Source organism: Salmo salar, chromosome 26, assembly GCF_965601325.2.
Source record: "Salmo salar chromosome 26, fSalSal1, whole genome shotgun sequence".
Classification (NCBI taxonomy): Eukaryota; Metazoa; Chordata; class Actinopteri; order Salmoniformes; family Salmonidae; genus Salmo; species Salmo salar.
In genome coordinates, this window is record NC_138316.1 from 31,919,961 (window position 1) to 31,940,660 (window position 20,700).

The 20,700-nt window shown below is 42.9% G+C and overlaps 1 protein-coding gene across 1 annotated transcript in view; it reads left to right on the top strand.

Moving 5' to 3' along the window:
* Nucleotides 1–20,700, top strand: part of LOC106587600 (FERM domain-containing protein 5) — a 125,091-nt gene that overhangs the window by 27,718 nt on the left and 76,673 nt on the right. The window lies entirely within an intron of this gene.

Consider the following 20,700-nt stretch of genomic DNA (forward strand, 5'->3'; position numbering starts at 1 on the left):
CAGACAGACAGCGACACAGCACAGCTCTCCTGTCTTTATCCCAGTAGCTGCTTGCCAGTGAATACATTCCAGACACGTTTTCCATCATTCTGTTCATTTACTGCAGCTCCTAGCCACCTACTGCCGGTCGGCCACACAAATCTAATTGGCGAACATTAGATTGGCACTGAGCAGTTACAATTCTGCAGTAATAATGTGTGTTTTGGAGCTGGAACAGCGGCACTCTTTTTATAGATCATCCATCTTAATAGTTAAGGAAGGGAGGGACGTCTGTAAAGCACAAGGTAGAATTGATGATTAAACAGTGAGTAAACAATGTGTGAAAAAGCAAACTGAAAAACAATGTAGATTGTAAGTCATCATCCACATTCAGATATTCCTGCAAGTAATTTACAATTACAACCGATACTGATAACCAATATTTTAAATTTTAGCTGCCAGTTAAATAGTTAACACACACACACACGGACACAGCGGTCTAAGGCACTGCATCTCAGTGCAAGAGGCATAACTACAGTCCCTGGTTCGAATCCAGGCTCTATCACATCCGGCCGTGATTGGGAGTCCCATAGGGTGGCGCACAATTGTCCCAGCGTCGTTTGGGTTTTGTAAATAAGAATTTGTTCTTAACTGTCTTGCCTAGTTAAATAAAGGTTACACACACACATTACATACTTTTATTTTGAAGGCAAACCCCACATTCCACTATTGTGCCTAATCCTTATTGTGGCTAACCCGATCCGGTCGAGCCTCACTAGCCAGATGAAGCTAGCTGGCGGCTTATAACGTTAGCTTTGGGCAACAGGGTTAAGTAGCTGGCTAGCTATTTATTTTCATGAACTGAAGTTCAATTTCAGTAGGCGAACAACAAGTGGCAACCTAGCTAATACTTACAAGGATTCCTAAATCATTGCCAAGAATAATGAAAATAAATGCAGTTTCTCCTGGTCATTGTTTTCAGGCTGGTTGTATTGGTGCTAGCTAGGTACCAAGCTAAAGCTAGCTACTCCAGAATTTGCGGTCGAACAAATGATGCTTTATTACCAATGCGGTATTGTAAACACATCGTTCGGGGCCGGTGTTTGCTTGTTTGCAGACTTTTTTGTACAGCTTTGACAGTGCTATTATCTTTTTTGACACGCAAAGACCCAAATGGCGTTCCATAGTATGCATGTCGTGAAGCTAAAAGCAGTGACGCTATTACTGTGTAACTCCGGTCGGGCAACATCTGAAAAATAGCTCACTTGGTATTGTGTACCGGTGCTCGACCAGTCGGCAAAAGCCAACATCACCCACGACAGAGAACAGTTGATTGTCAAAGGCAATGAATTCCATTATCTTGGCGTTAATGGATTTCACCTTTGAATTGTCTCACAGAAATGTTCTTACTCTTTCAAATGACTCCTCGACTTGTTGACTGCTCGATCCACACAGCAGACATTGTGGGCTAGGTTAGGAATGCTGTGTTGCACGTGTAGTGCAACATTTCTACGTGGCATCATTACGTTATATAGGTATGCACGGCACCTTTGGCATCGGTTTTTAACATCGCCGTTAAACTAGACATCGGGCTGATACCGATGTTGGCATTTTTAGCTAATATCAGCCAATTCCATAACCGATATATCAAGCATCCCTAATTTCAACCAATGTGTTTCAACTGTTTATTAACGATTAACCTCCTTCATCGGTTGTTATTTTGTGTTTCATGTTAGTGGAGCTACCGCTCTCCTACCGTTTTGTATTCAATATAAACAGACAGGATCTAATTGGCCCTCTCAGGTCTGTTTGCAGGGCATGTGAGGGCACCACTTAATTTTCCTGCATTCAAACAGTCCCATTCAGTGGCTATCTGGTTATGAGTTGCAGTGCATTACATTTTAGTCATTTAGCAGACGCTCTTATCCAGAGCGACTTACAGTAGTGAATGCATACATTTCATGCATTTTATTTTTTTATTTACAACCCTGGCGTTGCACACACCATGCTGGCGTTGCAAACGCCATGACCTACCAACTGAGCCACAGGGAAGACAGGAGCATCACTCATGTTTCTATGGTCTCTCTCTCTCTCTCTCTCTCTCACTCTCTCTCACTCTCTCTCTCTCACTCTCACTCTCTCTCTCTCTCTCTCTCTATTGAGCCTCATCTGTCTCAAATCGGCTCTATCAAAAGATTCAAAAGGTACTTTACCTCAATTAGGGATAAATACCGGCTCAGGGAGCACATAATGGGTTGTCTGCTCCTGTCTCACCGATCTGGCTTCTGTGAGGAAGGAAATGTCACAGATGTACATTAAAATGTTGTTCTGCATAGCTGGCCTCATAAAAGACGGCAGGGATGGTGGCGGGTGGAGAGGACGCTCATTTGAATTGCAGAGAGAAGGCTTGTTCTCTCAGCGAAGGGACTTTTTTCAGCAGACGTTTGATCGGAAGATGTATTCACTAGTCAGGGACATGGACTAATCCCCAGTAGTAACACTATTTGTTTATTTATTCATGTTAGTAATGCTGTTTAGAAGAACACAATGATAACAAGGTCATTCGGATGCTCTGTAGTTGGCTGTGGCTAACAGCAAAACCTGTAAATATGGACTGTGGAAATAGCTAATGTAGTCGAGTGCACAGCAGTGTGTCCCAAAGCAGTGTCTCAGTGTGTCCCATGGTGGTGTTTGCAGCAATATCAGTTAGACTCCAAATATCCATTTAAGAGCTCATTTAACTGAGGTGATAATCAGTAATTGTATAAATGTCATGATCCAGGCAATGTCAGCTTTCATATAGGTGGTGGTCCCACTCCCAGCCAGGCTTAGAGCTTATAGTACTGTAGGGGGGCTGAGGACATTGCCAATACCAGGGGTACTCAACTCTTACCCTACAAGGTCTGGAGCCTGCTGGTTTTTTTGTTCTACCTGATCATTAATTGCACACACCTGGTGTCCCAGGTCTAAATCAGTCCCTGATTAGTTGGGTCAATGAACAAATGCAGTGGAACTGACTTGGAGGTCCAGAGTTGAGTTTGAGGGTGCTATGCAGTTCATTCAGTATCAGGTTTCACATTGAACAGGTTGATTACTAGTTGACTATTTTTCAACCACAGAATGTCAGATTGTTTATTGTTTTATGACACATACATGGAACTTTCATTGAACACATGAGCTCAAAAAAATAACTTACTTCATAACGATCTGGCCACTTATAATCTCCACCTGGCACAGTCAGAAGAAGACTGGCCACGCCTCAGAGCCTGCTTCCTCTCTAGGTTCAGCTCTTCTAGGGAGTTTATCCCTAGCCACTGTGCTTCTACATCTGCATCTCTCTTTGCTTTTTGGGGTCTTTGGGGATTGCTTTCGAGCCAAAGGGTCCGAATGAACAGCTCTCTTTCTCATCTTTTTTTATAAATACGTTTTTCTTTGTTTATTTCTACCTTTTGTTTTTCAAGTGGAATGTATGTGTAGGAATCATGAATGATGATCATACTCTTGTTTGAATAACCTGTGTAGTTGCTAATACTACTGACAGTATTGACATGTTTGAATGACATAACGAGCAGGACATCCTGCGTCGGTAAATAGGTGCCTCCAATTGTTTTCCTACTCAAGGCTTGGATGAAGGCGATTTATGCCGAAACGTAAGCCTATTGTTTATATTGTCTCGTCAATAAATCTATCAGATTTACACAGCAACAGAGTGCTGCTTTTTCTTTTTTCTCCCGGATAGTCACCAGTTCAGGTACCCTGGGGTAAGAAATGTTTTTTTAGGACTGGCCACCCCTCAGAGCCTGGTTCCTCTCTAGGTTTCTACCTAGGTTCCTGCCTTTCTAGTTTTTCCTAGCCACTGTGCTTCATTCATACATCTGCATTCCTTGCTCTCTGGGGTTCTAGGATGGGTTTCTGTATAAGCACTTTGTGACAACTGCTGATGTAAAAAGCCTTTGTAAATAAATGTGATTGATTAATTGATAAAACTGAGTAGACTCACTGTATTAGGCCTTGGTACAGTATCTTTTGTTTGAGGGAATGTTTATCATTTAGTAATAGTTGTGCCTCGCAGGATGATGCCAGGCTGTTTTGATGTAAACAGTCAGACGAGCTCCTTCAGCAGCCTAACACACACACACACACACACACACACACACACACACACACACACACACACACACACACACACACACACACACACACACACACACACACACGATGATGCCAGCCTAGCCTGTGACGATGACTTTCTCCCGTCCTTGGATTTGCTGTGACACTGGGGTAGGCTATGATACCAATGCTGGTCTCCATAGCAACAGGCTTATTACATCACCGCCCGCCATCCAGCTGCTCTCGTCAGACTGGTGTTGTAGCCCAGACACACACACACACACCACCCACTGCATGCCAAATCACACACCACGCAGACTGCATGCTAAACTCTTAAATCAAATGGGACAAAAATTGCATTTTAACAACAACACAAATGTCAGCCTACATAGGCCATTACACTTCCTGAAACCTGTCTGCTTGCTTACACATGTGTACTTACACGTACACATTATACTGCCACACAACAACACTTGTACATATCTGTACTCTGAAACCTACAATACTTGCATGCTGTTCACAAGTTGCTCAAAAATACTCTCAAAGTTGTAATTTCCTCTGCCTGGTCTCAGGCAGTTAAGCACCCTCTATATATGGCCGTGTCTTTACTCCAGTTTGACTGTAGCCTGCGGGAAGGTTAGCTCCTACATGATCTGTGTCATTAATGGGGTTCACGTTCCGTCTTAGCCTGATTTCCACAGCTGCCTCCCTGCAGATTGCCAAGATGGATGTTTGGGTGAGAGGTTCTGTTTGGAAATGGAGGCTAAATTCTCTGTTGGTAGACAGACAGAAATACTTGTAGCCAGGTACCTGAGATTTGAGGATGCATACAGGACACAGGAAACGGCTTGCCGAAGGTTGCCCAGAAGATTGTCAAATGTCAAACCCTCTCTTTTCGTCCTTACTCAAACTGTACAGTACCTCCCATTGGCCAGATTGTACTTCCTGTCCCCAGTGGAAGTCAAAGTGACCTTGCTGCCTAGTCTCTCACATTAGCCTGCCTGGGGACGGGGTTAGTTGCTGCCTGACTGGACTCTCTTCTCTCCTCACCACGTCACCTCTATCCTCACCACGTCTCTGAGACCTTGGTCATTAATCATTAATGTGCACAGAGACAGAGTGTCCTGTTTTGTCCTGTTCTGTTCTGTGTGCTTCAGGGCCACTCCGGAAGGAGACGAGGGGCCAGGTGAGCTGTCATACGGTGTGTCTCATTCCCACTTCTACTGTTACCCTAACTGTCTAAGTAGGGAAGGATGTGTGGCGTGCATGCATATGTGTGTGTGTGTGTGTGAAGGTGATGCGCTGACGGGGGCCATCTCGCTAACGCCCACCCCCTTACCTTACATAACTCCAGGTTCTGATGTTTTAGCAGAAAGTTCTAAAATAGGAGCTGTGGTGTCAGCACGCAGGGCTGCAGTGGTGCATTATGGTGTGTGTGGGCGGGATTAAACATGTATAAATTGTCTGAAGGAGGATGATAATGCAGCACAATGAGAGGTGAGGGAGAGGTGCTGGCTGCTGTCTCATCCTCATCTCATACATGGCCCTGCACTGGCAGCTCTTGCTCCTAGGGTGCACTGTGGATGGGCTGACTAGAGTGAAGCACACCACTTGAATGCTGAGATGGGAGGGAGGGAGGGAGGGAAGAGAGACGCAGGTTATCGTAACCCAATCTTTCCAATCTTGTTTTAAATCCAATTTATTTCAAATCGTTCCACTAGTCCCAAATGCAAAGCAATTTATTAACTCAAATACTAATGTTATTTTATAACAATTACCGATACAGGGAGCTGATTGCTCCCATAAATACTGTAGCTTTCAGTACAAACAGCAGAGAGAGATTAATGAGAGATCATAGACATCTCACAGATGTGTCAGAGATATCAGCAATATCACTAATACGGTTGTCAGTCATCCTGTAATAGTGTCAATCACCAGCAGTCATTTATCTTGATAAAGCAAGTCACCCTCTATCTGCCAGTCCAGAGCAGACATGACTGCTTCATTCTGAACTGAGAGAGACACCTCTATGTCAAACCAGTAGAATCTTCATCCTGGTATGTGTGCCTCAGCTGGTAAACATGGTATTAGCAACACCAATATCGTGGGTTCAATTCCCACAGGGATCACACAAAAATGTATGTATGGTGTAAGTCACTGATGAATAAAACCATCTGCTTAGTGGTATCGGGGTTAGTATGGGGGGATTTCATGTCCATGTATCATGTTGATGTAGGACATAGCGGAGGGTCATCATGATACAGCCTGTTACAGTCATCTCTAATGAGGAGGTATGTTAACCTGATTAGACAGGCTCTGTCCTCAGCTCTAATGAACCATAACCCAGACATATTAATTAACTCTCCTTCCTATCTCCTCATCTACCCCCAGTTCTGTTCAGTTTGCTGGTAGTAGTGTTGTGGTTAGGTTAGACAACTCCTCTCTCTCCTCTTCATCCACCTCCATTCAGTTTGCTGGTAGTAGTGTTGGGGTTAGGTTAGACTCTGTCTCCTCTTCATCCACCTCCATTCAGTTTGCTGGTAGTAGTGTTGGGGTTAGGTTAGACTCTGTCTCCTCTTCATCCACCTCCATTCAGTTTGCTGGTAATGGTGTTGGGGTTAGGTTAGACTCTCTTCATCCACCTCCATTCAGTTTGCTGGTAGTAGTGTTGGGTTAGGTTAGACTCTCTCTCTTCATCCACCTCCATTCAGTTTGCTGGTAGTAGTGTTGGGGTTAGGTTAGACTCTCTCTCTTCATCCACCTCCATTCAGTTTGCTGGTAGTAGTGTTGGGGTTAGGTTAGACTCTCTCTCTTCATCCACCTCCATTCAGTTTGCTGGTAGTAGTGTTGGGGTTAGGTTAGACTCTGTCTCCTCTTCATCCACCTCCATTCAGTTTGCTGGTAGTAGTGTTGTGGTTAGGTTAGACAACTCCTCTCTCTCCTCTTCATCCACCTCCATCCAGTTTGCTGGTAGTAGTGTTGGGGTTAGATTAGACTCTCTCTCTTCATCCACCTCATTCAGTTTGCTGGTTGTAGTGTTGGGGTTAGGTTAGACTCTGTCTCCTCTTCATTCACCTCCATTCAGTTTGCTGGTAGTAGTGTTGGGGTTAGGTTAGACTCTGTCTCCTCTTCATCCACCTCCATTCAGTTTGCTGGTAGTAGTGTTGGGGTTAGGTTAGACTCTCTCTCTTCATCCACCTCTATTCAGTTTGCTGGTAGTAGTGTTGGGGTTAGGTTAGACTCTCTCTCTTCATCCACCTCCATTCAGTTTGCTGGTAGTAGTGTTGGGGTTAGGTTAGACTCTGTCTCCTCTTCATCCACCTCCATTCAGTTTGCTGGTAGTAGTGTTGGGGTTAGGTTAGACTCTGTCTCCTCTTCATCCACCTCCATTCAGTTTGCTGGTAGTAGTGTTGGGGTTAGGTTAGACTCTGTCTCCTCTTCATCCACCTCCATTCAGTTTGCTGGTAGTAGTGTTGGGGTTAGGTTAGACTCTCTTCATCCACCTCCATTCAGTTTGCTGGTAGTAGTGTTGGGTTAGGTTAGACTCTCTCTCTTCATCCACCTCCATTCAGTTTGCTGGTAGTAGTGTTGGGGTTAGGTTAGACTCTGTCTCCTCTTCATCCACCTCCATTCAGTTTGCTGGTAGTAGTGTTGGGTTAGGTTAGACTCTCTCTCTTCATCCACCTCCATTCAGTTTGCTGGTAGTAGTGTTGGGGTTAGGTTAGACTCTCTCTCTTCATCCACCTCCATTCAGTTTGCTGGTAGTAGTGTTGGGGTTAGGTTAGACTCTGTCTCCTCTTCATCCACCTCCATTCAGTTTGCTGGTAGTAGTGTTGTGGTTAGGTTAGACAACTCCTCTAACTCCTCTTCATCCACCTCCATCCAGTTTGCTGGTAGTAGTGTTGGGGTTAGATTAGACTCTCTCTCTTCATCCACCTCATTCAGTTTGCTGGTTGTAGTGTTGGGGTTAGGTTAGACTCTGTCTCCTCTTCATCCACCTCCATTCAGTTTGCTGGTAGTAGTGTTTGGGTTAGGTTAGACTCTCTCTCTTCATCCACCTCCATTCAGTTTGCTGGTAGTAGTGTTGGGGTTAGGTTAGACTCTCTCTCTTCATCCACCTCTATTCAGTTTGCTGGTAGTAGTGTTGGGGTTAGGTTAGACTCTCTCTCTTCATCCACCTCCATTCAGTTTGCTGGTAGTAGTGTTGGGGTTAGGTTAGACTCTGTCTCCTCTTCATCCACCTCCATTCAGTTTGCTGGTAGTAGTGTTGGGGTTAGGTTAGACTCTCTCTCTTCATCCACCTCCATTCAGTTTGCTGGTAGTAGTGTTGGGGTTAGGTTAGACTCTGTCTCCTCTTCATCCACCTCCATTCAGTTTGCTGGTAGTAGTGTTGTGGTTAGGTTAGACAACTCCTCTCTCTCCTCTTCATCCACCTCCATCCAGTTTGCTGGTAGTAGTGTTGGGGTTAGATTAGACTCTCTCTCTTCATCCACCTCATTCAGTTTGCTGGTTGTAGTGTTGGGGTTAGGTTAGACTCTGTCTCCTCTTCATCCACCTCCATTCAGTTTGCTGGTAGTAGTGTTGGGGTTAGGTTAGACTCTGTCTCCTCTTCATCCACCTCCATTCAGTTTGCTGGTAGTAGTGTTGGGGTTAGGTTAGACTCTCTCTCTTCATCCACCTCTATTCAGTTTGCTGGTAGTAGTGTTGGGGTTAGGTTAAACTCTCTCTCTTCATCCACCTCCATTCAGTTTGCTGGTAGTAGTGTTGGGGTTAGGTTAGACTCTGTCTCCTCTTCATCCACCTCCATTCAGTTTGCTGGTAGTAGTGTTGGGGTTAGGTTAGACTCTGTCTCCTCTTCATCCACCTCCATTCAGTTTGCTGGTAGTAGTGTTGGGGTTAGGTTAGACTATGTCTCCTCTTCATCCACCTCCATTCAGTTTGCTGGTAGTAGTGTTGGGGTTAGGTTAGACTCTGTCTCCTCTTCATCCACCTCCATTCAGTTTGCTGGTAGTAGTGTTTGGGTTAGGTTAGACTCTCTCTCTTCATCCACCTCCATTCAGTTTGCTGGTAGTAGTGTTGGGGTTAGGTTAGACTCTGTCTCCTCTTCATCCACCTCCATTCAGTTTGCTGGTAGTAGTGTTGGGGTTAGGTTAGACTCTCTCTCTTCATCCACCTCCATTCAGTTTGCTGGTAGTAGTGTTGGGGTTAGGTTAGACTCTGTCTCCTCTTCATCCACCTCCATTCAGTTTGCTGGTAGTAGTGTTGTGGTTAGGTTAGACAACTCCTCTCTCTCCTCTTCATCCACCTCCATCCAGTTTGCTGGTAGTAGTGTTGGGGTTAGATTAGACTCTCTCTCTTCATCCACCTCATTCAGTTTGCTGGTTGTAGTGTTGGGGTTAGGTTAGACTCTGTCTCCTCTTCATCCACCTCCATTCAGTTTGCTGGTAGTAGTGTTGGGGTTAGGTTAGACTCTCTCTCTTCATCCACCTCTATTCAGTTTGCTGGTAGTAGTGTTGGGGTTAGGTTAGACTCTCTCTCTTCATCCACCTCCATTCAGTTTGCTGGTAGTAGTGTTGGGGTTAGGTTAGACTCTGTCTCCTCTTCATCCACCTCCATTCAGTTTGCTGGTAGTAGTGTTGGGGTTAGGTTAGACTGTCTCCTCTTCATCCACCTCCATTCAGTTTGCTGGTAGTAGTGTTGGGGTTAGGTTAGACTCTGTCTCCTCTTCATCCACCTCCATTCAGTTTGCTGGTAGTAGTGTTGTGGTTAGGTTAGACAACTCCTCTCTCTCCTCTTCATCCACCTCCATCCAGTTTGCTGGTAGTAGTGTTGGGGTTAGATTAGACTCTCTCTCTTCATCCACCTCATTCAGTTTGCTGGTTGTAGTGTTGGGGTTAGGTTAGACTCTGTCTCCTCTTCATCCACCTCCATTCAGTTTGCTGGTAGTAGTGTTGGGGTTAGGTTAGACTCTGTCTCCTCTTCATCCACCTCCATTCAGTTTGCTGGTAGTAGTGTTGGGGTTAGGTTAGACTCTCTCTCTTCATCCACCTCTATTCAGTTTGCTGGTAGTAGTGTTGGGGTTAGGTTAGACTCTCTCTTCATCCACCTCCATTCAGTTTGCTGGTAGTAGTGTTGGGGTTAGGTTAGACTCTGTCTCCTCTTCATCCACCTCCATTCAGTTTGCTGGTAGTAGTGTTGGGGTTAGGTTAGACTCTGTCTCCTCTTCATCCACCTCCATTCAGTTTGCTGGTAGTAGTGTTGGGGTTAGGTTAGACTCTGTCTCCTCTTCATACACCTCTATTCAGTTTGCTGGTAGTAGTGTTGGGGTTAGGTTAGACTCTGTCTCCTCTTCATCCACCTCCATTCAGTTTGCTGGTAGTAGTGTTGGGGTTAGGTTAGACTCTGTCTCCTCTTCATCCACCTCCATTCAGTTTGCTGGTAGTAGTGTTGGGGTTAGGTTAGACTCTGTCTCCTCTTCATCCACCTCCATTCAGTTTGCTGGTAGTAGTATTGGGGTTAGGTTAGACTCTGTCTCCTCTTCATCCACTTCCTTTCAGGCTGCTGGTATTCTGCAGTTACTCCTCTGTCTCTGTCCTCATGCACTTCCATGCATGTCTTGTAATGTTGGGGTTAGGTTAGACAACTTTCCTGTCTCTTCATCCACTTCCATGAGCCCTAGGACCATGCCTCAGGACTACCTGGCATGATGACTCCTTGCTGTCCCCAGTCCACCTGGCCGTGCTGCTGCTCCAGTTTCAACTGTTCTGCCTGCGGCTATGGAACCCTGACCTGTTCACCGGACGTGCTTGTTGCACCCTCGACAACTACTATGATTATTATTATTTGACCATGCTGGTCATTTATGAACATTTTAACATCTTGACCATGTTCTGTTATAATATCCACCCGGCACAGCCAGAAGAGGACTGGCCACCCCTCATAGCCTGGTTCCTCTCTAGGTTTCTTCCTAGGTTTTTGGCCTTTCTAGGGAGTTTTTCCTAGGGAGTTTTTCCTAGCCACTGTGCTTCTTTCACATGCATTGCTTGCTGTTTGGGGTTTTAGGCTGGGTTTCTGTACAGCACTTTGAGATATCAGCTGATGTACGAAGGGCTATATAAATACATTTGATTTGATTTGATTCGATTCCGTCTTCTAGTAACAAGGCTGTGGTTATTCTCCTGTCTCTTCATCTACTTCCATCCAGTCTTCTAGTAACAAGGCTGTGGTTATTCTCCTGTCTCTTCATCTACTTCCATCCAGTCTTCTAGCAGCAAGGCTGTGGTTATTCTCCTATCTCTTCATCTACTTTCATCCAGTCTTCTAGCAGCAAGGCTGTGGTTATTCTCCTGTCTCTTCATCTACTTCCATCCAGTCTTCTAGCAGCAAGGCTGTGGTTATTCTCCTGTCTCTTCATCTACTTCCATCCAGTCTTCTAGTAGCAAGGCTGTGGTTATTCTCCTGTCTCTTCATCTACTTCCATCCAGTCTTCTAGTAGCAAGGCTGTGGTTATTCTCCTGTCTCTTCATCTACTTCCATCCAGTCTTCTAGTAGCAAGGCTGTGGTTATTCTCCTGTATCTTCATCTACTTCCATCCAGTCTTCTAGTAGCAAGGCTGTGGTTATTCTCCTGTCTCTTAATCTACTTCCATTCAGTCTGCTTGTACTGTAGCAATGTTGCGGTTAGGTACACATTTGTCTGCGTGGGCTCTATTTGAACAAACCTAACACAATGGTACATCTTAGCGCTGGCGGGAGCGCTATAGGTTTTTTAGGACAAAGAATAAAATAATAATAAGGTCCAAATCACCTGAAATCAATTCCATATTTGGTTTGATGTTACTTGGTGATTTGTTACAAGGTGATTTGGCTATACAAAAAGACAACATGCTCACATGCCCCCATCACTCCCATTGATTTTTAGCTAGCGGTGGTTTGTAATGGCTGTGTAAAGAAAACTGAACCATGGATTACAGTTTCTCCTGGCCCATAGACTACTTTCAGGGTGAACCATCTAACCGTAACGTCAAGTTGTAAAATAGTGAACTATTCCTTTAACGCTGCATGAAATTATTTTGCACTTGTTTTTAAGTACACACCTCAAATATTGCCACCCCTCCCACCTCGGTGCCAGCGAGCTGAAGTTAGACAGGTAAATTGCTGAAGTTAGACAGGTAAATTGCTGAACCTGGCGTAAGGGGTGGAAAGTAACGGTGCCCCATTTTTAACATGACTAAATTCTAAACGAAGGTGCGCTTGACACTTATGCCTCCTTAAAGCCAGCTGAAAATAGAGCCCAGTGTGTTAGAGATTAGGTGATATGGATGAAACAAACCTCTTGAGGGTATTATATTGGATCGATTTGGAGAGTTAGGTGGCACTGGTAGATTGCCAGGCGTGTTAGGCTTGGCAGGGCATCATTGGTATGAGAGAGAGCTGTGTGTACCAGGGCCAGACTGGCAGCTCATCCCTTCTCTCATCTGTCTCTCATCCCTTCTAGAGTTTCAATGTCCACTGTTTCATCCACAGTATCAGCAACAGTAAAGCATCTGCTGATATGTTGGGCTTTTTAGTCTGAATGAGAGATGTTCGAGTCACAGAGAAAGCAGCACACTTTACATTAATATATTCAGGCTTTTCAGACTATTCACAGCACGCAGTGTTATTCTCCTATCCTGAAAGGCAAAGATTAGGGTCTCATCATGCACTATAAAACCAGATAACTTCTGGCTACTTAAACATTTTGAGGAAACCGATTACCTAAAAAGAAAATGTTTAGAAACTTAAAAAGCTGAAGTGAGCAGTACTACCTTCATATGAGTAAAACAAATGCAGTTTTAAGGTATACTTAAGCAATAACGCACAATGGGGTGTGGTATATGGCCAATATACGGATTGCCTGGATACAGCCCTTAGCCGTGGTATATTGGCCATATACCACAAACCCCCGAGGTGCCTTATTGCTATTATAAACTGGTTTCCAATGTAATTAGAGCAGGAAAAATAAATGTTTTGTCATACCCGTGGTACACACAGCTTTCAGCCAAATTTAACACCCCCACTAAGCCACGCCTCCAATAATTTCCAAGTGTGCCTTTTTCGATTGAATTGTAGAGTTACCACCCATGACTGTATTTGTTAGTGACAGAGACATGGTTGTTGAATTCGTTCATTTTCAGTCCTGTGGCCTTCACCAAGTGAGTTCCTAGGTGAATATGATCAATATAATTGAACCATTACATATATCATAATGCCTTATACAGTGGCCTGAAACTCATAGTTTACAGGACACATCAGGCCTTGCAAGTAGGGTTGCAAAATTCCACAAACTTTCCCCCAAAGAATTTCAGTAGTCTTCCAACCAGGATTTCTAGAAAACCTGGGAAATGGAACCACATTTTGCAACCCTAACTGGAAATCATATTATGCTCCTTGCAAAGTGGTGTACTTTCTATTGGAATCTAGCCAGCTTTAGGCTATACCAATAGTTGAAATGTGTATTCACCTGCAACCTGCATTCATAATGACTGCCAGGGTTAAGAACAGTGGGACGAAACTACCTAAGCCATTTAAACTGGAACAACCATTTCAGTAACGGGTGCAAAAATTAAATGATTGGATTAGTTTAGAAAAAAAATATGTGTCTTTGTGTAGTGTAAAATGTAATAAATCGTCAATATACTGTTCATGCAAAAACACAGATTTTAAAAACAATTCCAGAAGTCTACCTGCAGTAGAGCATGCTGGGAAAAGTTCATTTGTTATCATATCTTTAAACCATTTACATGGTGTGACTTCTCATTTAGTTTTGAGTCAATACCACATAAACATTTGCAGTAATAATGACTTTTCATTGACTTTGAGTACAACTTACTAAAGTATTTGAGTTAAAAATGCCTTGGGGTTTACAGTGTGAGATCGTGGTGACTGACTAAGATTTTTAGAGGAGACAGAGAATGTGCAGTAATAGCCTCATCAAGACATGGAGAATAATGTATCTAACAACATAGCAGGAATTGATTGGATACGCTTATATTTTCTCTTCATGGTCATATAGTGAAGGCTATACATGATCATTTCTGGTTATGACTCAGGCACGCTCACCTACCAGTATATTTCATCAACAGATTCCAACAACTAGCCTATATTTCCCAAACATACTGTAGAATAAAAGGGCAGGGTCTGGTGCCAAGCAGTGGGGTAATAAGCTAATAATTCAAAACGGTGACATTCCATCTCACTTACAACACCTTACCGTCTGCCTGTGTGGGGGATGGATAGAGAGATCATTGATTTGTTCTAGTGTGAGTTGTAACTACCATGAAAATGATTATTGGGTGAATCTGTCCTCTGTCTGTCTGATGAGGCTACTTAGGTAACCCTGATTCACTGTCTGATGGGACTGCTTAGGTAACCCTGATTCACTGTCTGATGGGACTGCTTAGGTAACCCTGATTCACTGTCTGATGGGACTGCTTAGGTAACCCTGATTCACTGTCTGATGGGACTGCTTAGGTAACCCTGATTCACTGTCTGATGGGACTGCTTAGGTAACCCTGATTCACTGTCTGATGGGACTGCTTAGGTAACCCTGATTCACTGTCTGATGGGACTGCTTAGGTAACCCTGATTCACTGTCTGATGGGACTGCTTAGGTAACCCTGATTCACTGTCTGATGGGACTGCTTAGGTAACCCTGATTCACTGTCTGATGGGACTGCTTAGGTAACCCTGATTCACTGTCTGATGGGACTGCTTAGGTAACCCTGATTCACTGTCTGATGGGACTGCTTAGGTAACCCTGATTCACTGTCTGATGGGACTGCTTAGGTAACCCTGATTCACTGTCTGATGGGACTGCTTAGGTGATTATAATTGGCCCCTCTGCTCAAGTGATCGTGATTGGCCGGTGTCTGATCAGTCTGCTTAGGTGACCATTATTGGTCTGTGACACTACCTTCAACTGGCATCTGAGCTCATCAGTAAATCACCTTCAAACCTCATTACTCTGTGGATGAGGACAGGCTCTCTGGAGATGCACCACATCCATGGAAAAGGCCATAAGGCCTCAAGGCTAACCTGCCTGGTTCAATAGCCTATGGGATGGGAATGGATTTAAAAGACAATTACTTACCTGATCGATTCTGCTTCTGTTCAGAGAGCGAGGGGGGGGGGGCAGAGAGTCAGGGAGAGAGTCAGGGAGGGAGAGAGAGAGAGAGAGTCAGGGAGAGAGAGAGGGGGGGAGAGAGAGAGTCAGGGAGAGAAGGAGGGGGAGAGAGAGAGGGGGGGAGAGAGAGAGTCAGAGGGAGACAGAGGGGGGGAGAGAGAGGGGGGAGAGAGAGGGGGAGAGAGAGAGTAAAGGTAAACCTGGTTGACTTTAGATTAGTTGAAAATAAGGGAGAGCCGCACACTCTAGGAGCTCAGATGCAAAACATTTTTTTTGTATATATCCAACGTTTCATCAGGGATGATACCCTGATGAAGACAGCTTGTCTGTCTAAACGTTGGATATTAGGTTATTACATTATTGCATCTGAGCTCCTAGAGTGTGCGGCTCTCCCTTATTTTCAAGTTTTCTACTCCGCTAGCCAGCACCTCGCCTTAATAGGTGTGCGTTTCTTTTTCTTCTAGATTGTCTTTAGATTAGTCCATGGCTTGTTGAACTGAGGTGTTATTTCATGATATTTGGTTTGATATTCCTATAGTGGAGAGATACAGGATGCTGTTATGAGGATGAATTACCAGCCTACATTGTCAGTTAATAGGCTGTTGGAAAGGCCTATTTTCTCCACTATGATAATCTGACATTAACATGAGTTTCCTACCTCATGCTTATCTTTTATTGTTTTATCAGAGTGTATAGGAGATGTGCCTACATAGGAGAGGAGGCTAGCCATAACCTTAATAGCAGAAGCTGTGGAATGGCTTTTCTAACATCTCTAGCTATCTGCTACATCACAAGCATACCAGATGGCCAGTAATTGCCCAATACTAGGGCTGGGCGATATGGCAAATAAATTACCACGATATCGATATCGATAATTATCACGATATTAATCAAATAATGTTCAAAAGGTGCAAGTCTGCTTCAGACTCAAGCCTGCCTGAACAAACCAAAGACTTTAATGTTTCTTATTTATTGTCAGAAGTAGAACTCACAAATAACATTTTAACTCCACTTTTTTTAAAGCTGTAAACCCTTACAAGTCATGAGCAAGAAATACAAAAATAAAAAAACAGATAGTGCAAGTCAATATGCATTATAACTGTTAGCCTAATGGTACATCACAGTTGAAGCTGGGGTAGTTGTTTATAACTGTTAGCCTAATGGTACATCACAGTTGAAGCTGGGGTAGTTGTTTATAACTGTTAGCCTAATGGTACATCACAGTTGAAGCTGGGTTAGTTGTTTATAACTGTTAGCCTAATGGTACATCACAGTTGAAGCTGGGGTAGTTGTTTATAACTGTTAGCCTAATGGTACATCACAGTTGAAGCTGGGGTAGTTGTTTATAACTGTTAGCCTAATGGCACATCACAGTTGAAGCTGGGATAGTTGTTTATAACTGTTAGCCTAATGGTACATCACAGTTGAAGCTGGGAGAGTTGTTTATAACTGTTAGCCTAATGGCACATCACAGTTGAAGCTGGGGTAGTTGTTTATAACTGTTAGCCTAATGGCACATCACAGTTGAAGCTGGGGTAGTTGTTTATAACTGTTAGCCTAATGGTACATCACAGTTGAAGCTGGGTTAGTTGTTTATAACTGTTAGCCTAATGGTACATCACAGTTGAAGCTGGGTTAGTTGTTTATAACTGTTAGCCTAATGGTACATCACAGTTGAAGCTGGGTTAGTTGTTTATAACTGTTAGCCTAATGGTACATCACAGTTGAAGCTGGGGTGGTTGTTTATAACTGTTAGCCTAATGGTACATCACAGTTGAAGCTGGGTTAGTTGTTTATAACTGTTAGCCTAATGGTACATCACAGTTGAAGCTGGGGTAGTTGTTTATAACTGTTAGCCTAATGGCACATCACAGTTGAAGCTGGGTTAGTTGTTTATAACTGTTAGCCTAATGGTACATCACAATTGAAGTTGGGGTAGTTGTTTATAACTGTTAGCCTAATGGTACATCACAGTTGAAGCTGGGTTAGTTGTTTATAACTGTTAGCCTAATGGTACATCACAGTTGAAGCTGGGAGAGTTGTTTATAACTGTTAGCCTAATGGTACATCACAGTTGAAGTTGGGGTAGTTGTTTATAACTGTTAGCCTAATGGTACATCACAGTTGAAGCTGGGGTAGTTGTTTATAACTGTTAGCCTAATGGTACATCACAGTTGAAGTTGGGGTAGTTGTTTATAACTGTTAGCCTAATGGTACATCACAGTTGAAGCTGGGTTAGTTGTTTATAACTGTTAGCCTAATGGTACATCACAGTTGAAGCTGGGAGAGTTGTTTATAACTGTTAGCCTAATGGTACATCACAGTTGAAGCTGGGTTAGTTGTTTATAACTGTTAGCCTAATGGTACATCACAGTTGAAGCTGGAAGGTTGTTTATAACTGTTAGCCTAATGGTACATCACAGTTGAAGTTGGGTTAGTTGTTTATAACTGTTAGCCTAATGGTACATCACAGTTGAAGCTGGGGTAGTTGTTTATAACTGTTAGCCTAATGGCACATCACAGTTGAAGCTGGGTTAGTTGTTTATAACTGTTAGCCTAATGGTACATCACAATTGAAGTTGGGGTAGTTGTTTATAACTGTTAGCCTAAGGGCACATCACAGTTGAAGCTGGGGTAGTTGTTTATAACTGTTAGCCTAATGGCACATCACAGTTGAAGCTGGGGTAGTTGTTTATAACTGTTAGCCTAATGGTACATCACAGTTGAAGTTGGGGTAGTTGTTTATAACTGTTAGCCTAATGGTACATCACAGTTGAAGCTGGGGTAGTTGTTTATAACTGTTAGCCTAATGGTACATCACAGTTGAAGTTGGGGTAGTTGTTTATAACTGTTAGCCTAATGGTACATCACTGTTGAAGCTGGAAGGTTGTTTATAACTGTTAGCCTAATGGCACATCACAGTTGAAGCTGGGTTAGTTGTTTATAACTGTTAGCCTAATGGTACATCACAGTTGAAGCTGGAAGGTTGTTTATAACTGTTAGCCTAATGGTACATCACAGTTGAAGCTGGAAGGTTGTTTATAACTGTTAGCCTAATGGTACATCACAGTTGAAGCTGGAAGGTTGTTTATAACTGTTAGCCTAATGGCACATCACAGTTGAAGCTGGGTTAGTTGTTTATAACTGTTAGCCTAATGGTACATCACAGTTGAAGCTGGGCTGGTTGTTTATAACTGTTAGCCTAATGGCACATCACAGTTGAAGCTGGGTTAGTTGTTTATAACTGTTAGCCTAATGGTACATCACAGTTGAAGCTGGGTTAGTTGTTTATAACTGTTAGCCTAATGGCACATCACAGTTGAAGCTGGGTTAGTTGTTTATAACTGTTAGCCTAATGGTACATCACTGTTGAAGCTGGGGTAGTTGTTTATAACTGTTAGCCTAATGGCACATCACAGTTGAAGCTGGGGTAGTTGTTTATAACTGTTAGCCTAATGGTACATCACAGTTGAAGCTGGGGTAGTTGTTTATAACTGTTAGCCTAATGGTACATCACAGTTGAAGCTGGGAGAGTTGTTTATAACTGTTAGCCTAATGGTACATCACAGTTGAAGCTGGGTTAGTTGTTTATAACTGTTAGCCTAATGGCACATCACAGTTGAAGCTGGGAGAGTTGTTTATAACTGTTAGCCTAATGGCACATCACAGTTGAAGCTGGGATAGTTGTTTATAACTGTTAGCCTAATGGCACATCACAGTTGAAGCTGGGATAGTTGTTTATAACTGTTAGCCTAATGGTACATCACAGTTGAAGCTGGGATAGTTGTTTATAACTGTTAGCCTAATGGTACATCACTGTTGAAGCTGGGTTAGTTGTTTATAACTGTTAGCCTAATGGTACATCACAGTTGAAGCTGGGTTAGTTGTTTATAACTGTTAGCCTAATGGTACATCACAGTTGAAGCTGGAGAAGTTGTTTATAACTGTTAGCCTAATGGCACATCACAGTTGAAGCTGGGATAGTTGTTTATAACTGTTAGCCTAATGGTACATCACAGTTGAAGCTGGGTTAGTTGTTTATAACTGTTAGCCTAATGGTACATCACAGTTGAAGCTGGAAGGTTGTTTATAACTGTTAGACTAATGGTACATCACATTTGAAGCTGGGGTAGTTGTTGTCTTACAAGTTACAAGCAAGAAAGACCAGTCTGTCTACGGTCTCTGGCTTTAAAGCTGCCCCATGGCAGGTCACTATGTTGCCACCTGTGCTAAAACACGCTCTGAGGGGGAGCTGGTCGCAGGAATGCACAGGTAGCGCTTTGCCAGGTGGCTGACTTTGGGAAGGTTTTTTGGGGTGGATCTTCCACCAGTCCAGTGGATTTGGTTTCACTGTCAGCATCAAGGGACTGAAGGTAGTAGCTGATAGAGGTCGACCGATTATGATTTTTCAACGCCGATACCGACTATTGGAGGACCAAAAAAGCCACTACCGATTAATCGGCCGATTTTTTTATATATTATATATATATATATTTGTAATAATGACAATTACAACAATACTGAATGAACAATTAACACTTTTATTTTACCTTAATATAATACATCAATAAAATCAATTCAGTCTCAAATAAATAATGAAACATGTTCAATTTGGTTTAAATAATGCAAAAACAAAGTTTTGGAGAAGAAAGTAAAAGTGCAATATGTGCCATGTAAAAAAGCTAACGTTTAAGTTCCTTGCTCAGAACATGAGAACATATGAAAGCTGGTGGTTCCTTTTAACATGAGTCTTCAATATTCCCAGGTAAGAAGTTTTAGGTTGTAGTTATTATAGGACTATTTCGCTCTATACCATTTGTATTTCATATACCTTTGACTATTGGATGTTCTAATAGGTACATTAGTATTGCCAGCCTAATCTCGGGAGTTAATAGGCTTGAAGTCATAAACAGCGCAATGCTTGAAGCATTGCGAAGAGCTGCTGGCAAATTTGTATTATTATTAAGAAAAAAATCCATACAATTAGCTTCAGTTAGTGGAGATGGAGGAGACTGAAATGAAAACATATTCTTGAAGTATTTTACTTCCTCTTTAAAAATATTTTTCGGTGAATCATGCGTGACTCCATCATTTGTAACAAGTTTCAATACATTTTTTTGGAAGCATTTCTATATTGAAGATTGAAAAATTATTTTGTGAATTTTTTCCCATATTCCATCCAGTTCGCTTTATTTTCATAATATTTAACACTGGATCTTTCTTGAATAAGTTCCTCCATTTCTTTTTCTTTGTCCTCTAACTTATTCTGTGCCTCTATGGTACAGCTTTTATTGCTATCTAACTGTACTGTTACACGGAACCCAAACCGGCTGCGCCATCGTGCGCCATCGTGCATACATTTATTTTGTCCCCCCACACCAAACGCGATCACGACACGCAGGTTAAAATATCAAAACAAACTCTTTGGGGACAGGTCGAAAAGCATTA